This window comes from Limulus polyphemus, unplaced genomic scaffold (assembly GCF_000517525.1).
Source record: "Limulus polyphemus unplaced genomic scaffold, Limulus_polyphemus-2.1.2 Scaffold863, whole genome shotgun sequence".
Classification (NCBI taxonomy): domain Eukaryota; kingdom Metazoa; phylum Arthropoda; class Merostomata; order Xiphosura; family Limulidae; genus Limulus; species Limulus polyphemus.
The window spans coordinates 370,317-381,081 of record NW_013666473.1 but is presented as its reverse complement, the minus strand read 5'-3'; the positions used below and the strand labels follow the sequence as shown (position 1 = coordinate 381,081).

The following is a 10,765-nucleotide window of genomic DNA, read 5'->3' as shown; positions in this document are numbered from 1 at the left end:
GCAAAGTTGTATCAAGAAAGAATAAACTAGTTTTAATTAAGAAAGAACCTGTATCGCTGAAGTCTCTCGGAAAGGATTTGTACGGGAAATTAACAAACAAGCAGATACATAACACTTCTTTTAGGTTTCTGAAAATAGCTGACTAAACACCGCCATTTTTTTATCCGGCCTTAAAGTGAAGAGTTTAAATGTGATAGAACAGTAATAATATAAATTATTAATTCAAACAAGTTTTCGTTTTTTTATATTTTACGGGATGGGAGTATCACCTAGTCTTGGGCGGTCGCGTGACAATAGCAAATTTTAAAGCATTGACAGGATCGAATGACATTAGTCATGGAAGTTCGGGTGAGGCTAGGGCACAGGAAACACGCGATTTTGCGCGCCAGATGAAAGCAGTATACTTAACAGGTGTTTTGACTGTTGGCTCATTTGAAAGCGAAGTGTTCGTGTCTTGAGAACACGACTGCGTGGACTTTCTCACTATTTGCTACCATGTAAATTATCACAAACTATAAAGAGACTCGAGCAATCACAATAACCATCAAATTCCTGCTAGGCTAGTTATCAAATTACAGATCATTGAAAACAGATTACTCTAAACTGGTTAAAGTGAAACAAACTCATAGATATAATTAAACTGTAGCATACACTTTCAGTTCACCTTTTAACCTTATCACAATTAGTAAAGTCACTCTGAAATTTATCTATATATCACACTTTATGTAAACGATACCATTTGACTGAACCTACTTTTTTCGCTTCTTGCATGCTTTCGTCGTCCCTTCGAGCCTGTCTTCGAACCTGAACACTTCTTACCTGCTCACTTCTTTTTTCCCAGACTGTTTTCGTACATCAACCATATTTTGCTTGTTTTCAGTCTTCTGCTGAGCCATTTCAGTTTCTAATTTCATGATATTTTGAAGGTGAAAAGTAGATCACAATAAAATGTTCTGAACATGTAAATTTCCTCCAAACAACAGCCTCTCTTCCTTTTATATGCTACAGCATATATATATATATATATATACATATACATAAATAAACAAATAACTTACAAACTATTGGTTACATTAATTGTTTATAGGCGATTAAATCAGCTATAAAATAATAATGAATTAGATACTGTATTACCGTTATCGGTCCAGGTTGTCAACTTATTGTCATAACGGATAATGTCTGTGGTAATAGCACCCAAATGCGTTGGAGATATCCCATCTATCAGACAAAATCCAAACGCTGATATTAATCTAGTCAGCCGTCATGGAAAATCAAATAAGTGAACTAAAGTCAAATAAGGGTACGAAGCTGACTGCTTACACCCACAATGTCTCAGCTTCTATACTGCCTTTCACTGGCTATAGCCAGTTGTGGGAAGGCAGTTACCCTTAATTCTGTTGAAGTAGAAATGAAACCACCCTAACATACATATGACTTTACTACATTGTATACTAAAATAGACCTAAAAGATTTGACCAGGGTTTTCAATGATTTGTTTGATAACTTTATAAATAATGAAATAACTGTACCCAAATATAAATTTACTAGAATTCAATGTAAAAATATACTCCATTTCTGTATTTATAACAGTTATATTGTTTTTAACGAACAAGTATATAAGGAAATGGTGGGTATTCCAATGGGAACGAACTTCTCTTCAAATATGGCCAACCTGTATCTGTTCTTTTATGAAACTCATTTATGAAGCAGACTTTAACTCCTAACTTATACATTTACACTTTCCGTTACATAGATGATATAATATCTATAAATAATATGAATTTTACATCAAACCTAATATATCCAATAGAACCTACAATAGAAAGAAGTAATAATAATAATGAGGTCCATGCTAATTATTTAGATTTGGACATTACTTTTATAGGAGGTACAGTGTAGTTGACTGTTTTTGATAAAAGAAGGTAATTTAATTATCCTATCCTTGGTCTACCCACATCTAATAGTGTTATTCCGTGTATCATGGTAATTTAATTTTCTTATCCTTGGTCTACCCACACCTAATAGTGTTATTCCGTGTATCATGGTAATTTAATTTTCTTATCCTTGGTCTACCCACACCTAATAGTGTTATTCCGTGTATCATGTTAAAATATATTATTACATCTCAACTAAAAAGGTTTTAAATAGTCTGTAATAACTATAATTTTTTTCATGGATAATGTTCTATAAAGATAACGGCTATAAAGACAGGTAATTAAAGATATACCTTACACTATTTTTTAATAAATACAAATGTATTTTAGAAGCTAAACTATCGATTAAGGAAAATACCTTATAAAAATAAAGAAGGCGTTAGTAAGGCTTGTTTGTTTTTAGTTAGGCACAAAGCTACACAAAAGGCTATCTGTGCTCTGTCAATCACGGGTATCGAAACCCGGTTTCTAGCGTTGTAAATCTGCAGACATACCGCTGTGCTACTGAAGAGCTTATAAAAAGTTAATAAAAATCTTTTAAATAATCGTATTCAGTATAACCGGGAAGGAAAGACTAACTTCAAGTAGCTGGGCTTGTCTCGGCATTCCGCGTTATACTCAATAAATCTTTAAAAGAAAGGGTGGAACTTTTAACGTAGGGATTATAGTTCTATTTAATATCTTATAGTTCTGTTTAATATCATATAGTTTTATTTGATATTTAATAGTTCTATTTAATATCTTATAGTTCTGTTTAATATCATATAGTTTTATTTGATATTTAATAGTTCTATTTAATATCTTATAGTTCTGTTTAATATCATATAGTTTTATTTGATATTTAGTAGTTCTATTTAATATTTTATAGTTCTGTTTAGTTCTATTTAATATATTTTTGTAAGGGTGGAGGTTGGGAATTTAATTAGTAGAAATGTTAGGGTGGTTTCATTTCTACTTCAAGAAATTTAAGGGTAACTGTCTTCTCACAACTGGCTATAGCCAGTGAAAGGCAGTATAGAAGCTGAGACATTGTGGGTGTAAGCAGTCAGCTTCGTACCCTTATTTGACTTTAGTTCATTTATTTGATATTCCATGACGGTTGACTAGATTAATATCAACGTTTGTATTTTGTCTGATAGATGTGATATCTCCAACGCATTCAGGTATTATTGCCACAGACGTTATTTGCTATGACAATAAGTTGACAACCTGGACCGATAACGTTAATGCGAGATATATATATATATACTTAACTAGTAATTTCTTCTTTTTAAAGAACGTTAAATTCTGTTGTTTTGTTGTATTATCCGTGCCTGACTTTTGAAGCTCTCTTTGTACAGATCTTATGTGTTATTCTTCCATTCGAGAAGCAAATAATTAAAAAGTATTCTTTCTTACATTATCATCATACCATTTCAAAGTTTATTACGAGACATGCGCACAGACTAGCTTTTGAAAACCATTAAACTCTCTGTAGCCTGCACTCTATAAATGATTAAAAATGTCATTGGTTCGATAAATGTTAAACTTTACTAGATATATTGTAAAAACAAACAAACTATATTTGTAGAAACTCACTTGTATAATATGGAAGGCAGCATTTATTCTTTGATTCTGATGAGTTGCGGAATTTCATTTAACGAAAATATTACTAATTTGACAAGTTTTTAAAACATCTGTACTAATAGCCTAATTGCTATTATTGCTTATATAATATAATAAGAAACTACTATAATAACATTATCATACAGAAGCTCTAAACGTTAGAATATGATTACTTCTGTTCTATTCTTTTATTCTAATATTTTTTCATCCCTCTGCTATATATATATATATTGTGATGTCCTGTCTTCTGGATTCGATGAGGATCTGGAACTGGTATCAACCTTCGATGTTTTCCAGTTATATCCAGATTGTTTCGAATAACTGGTGTAATAAATGTCGTATCTTTCCTAAATCCTAATTAACGAAATACCTGAAAAATCTTACTTCCCATCGAAGCTTTACAAAACGTCAGTGGAAAAAAACCCGCAATTAATGGAGCAAACTGTTAGAAAACTTGATATTATAAGAAGACAACGTGAGAAAGAAAAGGACACACTAGTTTCTCCTAATTTCATTCTGATAGCTTCTTCCATCGACTGTGGTTTTTCCACTTACTTTATAAACTGTATAAACAGCTCCAGGTCGTGACAAGATCTAAGGTCGGGGTGGTGATAACTTTCATGTTACACTTCAGAAACGTTATACGTTCCATAGTATAAGTTGTACGTTACGATTTGAAAAACGCTAAAAAGTCTCATGATAAATTATTTGCTACAATTCAGAAAACATTATGGGACTCATTGTCACTTGCATATTTTGCCTTCGCTGTGCTGCTTTATATATATATATATTTATTTATTAGAGTACTTCATAAATATCGGTCTTTACAAAATTGAAAATATATTATACGCTAACATTTTATTGAAAATATATTATACGCTAACATTTTACTAAAAGAGCTTTATCACGTGACCCAGTGCAAAGCGTGTACTAGCCAACTTTATCATTTTGGTTACAAATATTGAGTGTATTATTGGGACTTCTATCTGTAAAATTTTGTTTTCTTTGTAAGGTCATCAGTTTCTCTTTGATAGCCTTCAAGCAAAATATTTTTTCTTTTTATATAGACTTTTCAGCAATTTTAAACATCTGATTTTTCAAAGCATGTGTTGTTATCTGTGAATAATGATTAACTTTTCCATCCACCGTCGTAATTAGTGTAGTGGGTAGAAACCTTCCACCAAATGACATTTTTGACGTTTGAAGTACCGTTATTTTGGGTGAAGTTGAATATTACTCGTCAAATCCTAATTATAACATGGCGGTATCAGGTTTTGCGAGTGAATGCGAAAACCAAGCTTTCGTCTGCAATTTTGCTTTTCGCACGTGTGCAGAAAATCTGACGTCAGAGGCGCAGCCGCACTATAGCGTTGCGGGCACGTGCTACAACTCACCGCGCCCTTTAACTCAAAAGCTCACGCACTGTCGACGGATGCGGTAGAAGTTCGTGTTTCTTCTAGGCTTTGCGACTAATCGTCATGTGCAGCTCGAGATTTTATGAAAGTTCAATGTTTTTGTCAGTGATATCATCTTAGTCACGTGCTCAAAACGTTTCTACTACTAACTCGTGATCATCATGTTGACAGTTCCTGTGGGACAGTGTCAAAATCAACTCTCGTTTGTTACTGGAAACTAAATTTGGAAGCAGGTTAGTTTCATATTTATTAGCGTATAAGTTAATAAAAACTCACCAACGTTACGTGGACAACGATGGTAAGTTTTTAGCCAATTTATTTACATAGTGGAATCTATTTCTAAAAGCAAAAGTTAATTTTTAGTTAGAAGATTGTATAATTTCATCACCTCACCCAAGTTTTGATCATTAAACTCTTTTTATTTTATTCTATAAACGACAGAAGTCTATGTTTATTAAATAAGCATGAACGTTTTACTCTTTATTCTTCAGATCATTTCGACTAGACCATGAAAAAACACAAAATTAAACGCCCGGTTTTCTAGTTATGTATATAACTTAAGTATTGAAAGAAATGATATTATACATTATTTTGTGGTCATGTTTATGACTGGATCAACAATTGTAAAAGTGTAATACCTTAAATGCTCGTTAGGCATGTTTCTAGTTGAATCTATGATTTAAAAAAAAGCAATGATGAAAACGCTGGTTCTGCACATTTTTAGCTGAACCTTGAGCTATAAGATAAAATGAGTAAACGTATTTGTGCGTGTTTCTAATTGGATTCAGGCTTTTATAAAAGTATGAATAAAATGTTACCTTTGCATTCTTCGCTTTGGCAGGAAGAAAATATGTTGATATGGCGTTACTCGTGCATTGTGGTATGTGATCCTTATACTCAGTTTTACCACAGGGATTCTGATACTCAGAACTTATCACTTTCCTTAACAGTTAAAAAAACAACAAACTTTGAAGTCACTACTCGTAGTTTAAGTTTTCAATTTTATCAGAAATATTTTAAATTAAATGAAAACTATTACATTTCTGTAACTTAATGCCCTTGTATTTAAGAATTGCTTCTTGTAAGAGTAGTTATAACAGACATACTTCCGATTTCATGACACAAGAACCTTATGAAAGCAAAGGGCGGTATGAAAATTTTGAAACGACACGTTAATTTTAAAATTTAATGCTCTCTTCAAAATAATCTAGACGTGAGTGTATGGCTCCTGACTTGTGCGTGTTATATAGCTCATTTATTTATGATTTGATGGCAGCGCTATAATAGCTTTGCTCTAATGCTTAGGTCATTTGGTTGACCATCAGCCATTTTAATTCCTTCAAAGCAGGATCATGGTGCCTTGTGTCGGTACAAGTGAAAAGAGCATTTACTAAATTATGAGCTGCAGTCTGTTAAGTAGTTCCATAAAAGTGATTAAAAGACACTGCTGCAGCAGGCAGAAGTGATGAGGCTTTAATCTAGCGATCCATTAATTTTATTATACTGATGTAGAACGTAATCTTATTACAAAAATGACAGCTGAACAGACAATATTCTGGCTCACTGTCATTATTTTAGTTTGTAGATCACATCTCCTCTCTTACACTCAAGTGAGAACTTCAATGGCCAAAAATTAAGAGTAATGCCCAATTTCTGCGATGTATGTATGACCTGTGAAGCTAGTTCTATGTTGGAAAACAAATATAAATGTTCATGTTTCAACACACTGCATATAATAATCTACCAAATGTGCTAGTCCTCCGAGTTTGAGTTAATCAGTGCTACTGATACTTTAAGTAACACTGAGGTTTGGCCACATGTATCGATCCTAAACAGCGTCAGTGCTAATGATGGAGAAAGGATGCGACAAAATCTGACTTCAGTTAGAGATGTTTGAAAGTTTACAAATAGATGAAAAACATCCCACAGAATAACCTTCTTTACTACCTTGCTGAGTCTTCAGAGATTTCTACTCACTTGAGTTCCTGAAGCTCATCAGTAAAAGGGACGGGGGAGGGGTACATGTTGAAGCTTTTTACCAACCATTCTTGAGATTCCAAACTAAGAAAAATTTGAGATTGTTTTGTTTTCATCTTCACTCTATACATCATCGCAAGAGATGGTTTTAAATAAAACCAGGGATTATTTTGATCAGAGCTGTTATGTCAACACAAATAGGGATGATTCTGATAACACCAGATATGTTACCTTAGCACAAATAGATCATTTTGATAACACCAGAGATGGTTATTTTAACATAGCCAGAAAAGGTTTTGATAACATGAGTTGTTTTTGAGCATCAGAGGTTGTTTTCATAATAAAAACAGAAACACCAGATTTCTAAAAATAATGCAAGTCATTTTAACATTAGAGATGGGTTTTTGAAGTAAATGGAAATAGATAGCGAACCAGTACCAGAAATGGTTCTATTAGCCAAAAATGGAGCTAGTTCTGATGCTAATACAATACGAATAGCTCAAAATATTTTAGTAGTATCATGTAGGCCACTCATATATAAAAATAGGTTCATCCTTATCAAAAACTGTGGACCACATTTAAAAGTAAGGATGATTAGAATAGATTTAAGAGATCGGTACAACGAAGGTTTTGACGTTCTTAAGACTTTTTGAAACGTCGAAATATGTACAAAAAACAAAATTTCACTTGCAATGCAATATAAAGCTTTGTTGCCTTAGCAATATAGTAAAGGAAAAATGTGGGAGGGTGGGTGTTATTCTCTTTATTCTCTATAAATTGTTAATATATAAAAGCTTGGATACTTCGGGCTAAATCAATAAAACATTTAAAGTAATATATCAGAAAATTTATAGAAATGAGTGGGTAAATAATAGTTATGCATATAAGTTGATGTTCAGTACGAAATACTAACGTTTTGTTGGTTGTTGGCACTAAGCTCTTTTTTTTTTCTGACTTTGCCATTTATGTAGGGTTATCATCCACATTTAGAAAACGGATTTTATTAAGTTTATGGATATATTTTATTCAATTTGGCTTTACCATGTAGCAAAAGGTTTTTAAAAACGGAAAAAGTTGAAATTTGGGACCATATTCTTCCTGGTTTCTTAGTATCAAAGCAGATATCTCTTCCGAACCCCACTTTTCTGGTAATCTGAGGCCTTCATTTCTTTGAGATTTGTGTTTATTTCTTAGACTTCCGTAAAATTTGGATGCAAATGATTTCAGGCTTGATCTAGATGTTAGAGTTAGGGATGGTCGGCGTAATTCATGATGTAAGACACATATTATTTATACTGAATATTACTTTATTGATGATCAAATAGTCTACCAAGGATTCGTGATAATTCACAGTGAATAATAATAATACACGTTCCAGATGATGGGGTCGTCATTCACATTGGTTTTGGAATGTCGAACTAGTAAGTTTACTATATACTTACAGTTACCATTGCTGTTCCCACAATGCAGGGGTACAAACCAATTGTAAGTGTTTGGCTTCGAAGATTAGCATAAACTGAGTGTTTGAATTATAGTGCCAATATATTTTATAAATAATGGTACTGTGAAAGAAATGAAACAAAAAATGCTGAAAATCCAGTATATATAAATGTAATTGTTTATATATATTATTCATGTTTGTCCAGTTGATTGTTTCCTGTCATTGCTATTACTAAAAGACGAAAAAGAACAGAAGGTCAGCAAATGACGTAAGGTATTTTTGCTCGTATATTCTGGCATACAACTTGACGTAATCTATGGAAAATCCATATTTCTGCAGCTTACTTATCAGCTGTAATTTTGATATCACTGTTGTTGTTCTTGCAAAATGCTAATCAATGGGTTAGCTACCCACTGTTCATCGTAGGGAACTGAACCTCAGATTTTAGCATTGTAAATTCGAAAACTTACCGCTGACCCACCAGGGATGGCGAACAAATTTTGAAGATGTCTTTAATAAATAACACTCGTGTGTAAGGCTTTTTTTAATGAATAGCACTCGTGTGTAAGGCTTTCTTTAATGAATAATACTCGTGTGTGAGGCTTTCTTTAATGAATAACACTCGTGTGTAAGGTTATCTTTAGTGAATAACACTCGTGTGTAAGGCTTTCTTTAATGAATAACACTCGTGTGTGAGGCTTTCTTTAATGAATAACACTCGTGTGTAAGGTTTTCTTTAATAAATAACACTCGTGTGTAAGGCTTTCTTTAGTGAATAACACTCGTGTATAAGACTTTCTTTAATGAATAACACTCGTGTGTAAGGCGTTTTTTAATGAAAAGCACTCGTGTGTAAGGCTTTCTTTAATGAATAACACTCGTGTGTGAGGCTTTCTTTAATGAATAACACTCTAGTGTAAGGCTTTCTTTAATGAATAACACTCTAGTGTAAGGCTTTCTTTAATGAATAACACTCGTGTGTAAGGTTTTCTTTAATAAATAATTAATAAAGTCTAATATTGTTTTTAGTTTTAGCTTTGACTCTTTAGAACATATGGTTGAAAAAGGAACTGACTCGAAATCTTGGTAAAATAATGTCCTTATGAAATACGAACAACTTATATAATAAAAACATTGGCAACCAATAAATAGTATATATATATATATACTGAATAAAATCAAACGTGGTAGTTTTCGAAAAGCTGCAGTTTCGTTAATATTGCAAAGTAAAAATTAGAGAATAAAAATATTGCCAATATATATATATATATTATTTTTTTTTCAAATTGAATAAAATAACATGGTAGTTTTTAATAGTTGCAGTTCCATTAATATTGTATGAGAGACAGTTCAGGAAAAATGTATTACAAACACCCGTCTTGAATTAGTTCTAATCTCTTACTCCCCGTGGTGTGGAGCAAGACATCATCAGTCCAAAAGTACAACCATCTGCTGTTCAGTTCAACAAGGCAAGGGAATATCACGTGACAAAAGGGTACATGACGTCAGACGCGGTACTTAGTTGGAATCAACTGTCTGATAAATGACGACAGTTGTCTTTAAGTCTGTTTATTGTACAGAAGGCAAGTTTTTGTTTGGGAAGTTCTTAGATTTCAGTGAACCATGGCTGCCTTCTAAATGTGGTCGAACGATTGAAGGATACGTTATCCATGTCTTTAGCTTCATGCTTAATTTTCCAGCTGCTCTTAAGTATCATACCTTCTGGAAGAATGAGCGATCTAACTGAGGGTGAGGGGAATGCGTAGACTGACAAACAGTATTTGTTGAGCTGCACTGTCTTGATGTTTCTGCCGTGTTTATTTCGGAGTCGCATCATAAAACAGATGAAATAATGCAAGTTGCTATGCACCAATTCAAATAGAAATTCGTAGTAATTTTCACGAAGAATTCTGCTTCTTTTGGATAACTGAAAGGAAATCATAAACAAGGTCGTTCTTCAGCGAAGTTCCCTAAATTGGTTTATGTCTTCTCTTCAATTACCGAGAAGAAGCTGAAGTGTACGTGTTCTCTCATCAACTATCCTCCCTCACAGTAATGCTTTCCTTCAAATATAAAACACCACTGAGTTCGTGTGCTGTGAAAACGGTTGTGTAAAATGTTTTCTTCTGAATAATAAAGTACTTTCTCCAAGCACGTTTACTTTATCAACTTTTGTAGTTCGATTTAATTAATTTAATTTTCCAAAAAGAATTATCTGAGAAGGCAACAAAACAACATTAACCGAATCGATTAAAACTTCGTTCTATTCTATTTTGCACGTAATGTTGTGTCACCAGAAACATCAAACTGAACGACCTAAGTGGTGTATTTAAGTGTTTTACACTCACAAAAAGAAACCTAGCATTCTATAGGTATATGGTCCGCTATTTCAT

The 10,765-nt window shown here is 32.9% G+C and overlaps 1 protein-coding gene across 1 annotated transcript in view; it reads left to right on the top strand.

Annotated features, from left to right (window-relative positions):
• Window positions 1-4,964: 4,964 nt before the first annotated feature.
• Window positions 4,965-10,765, top strand: part of LOC106460919 (LIM domain only protein 3-like) — a 20,640-nt gene continuing 14,839 nt past the window's right edge. Inside the window, exon 1 of the mRNA XM_013920676.2 lies at window positions 4,965-5,187. The gene's annotated coding sequence lies outside the window, so the exon portion shown is untranslated. The remainder of the gene's footprint in view (window positions 5,188-10,765) is intronic.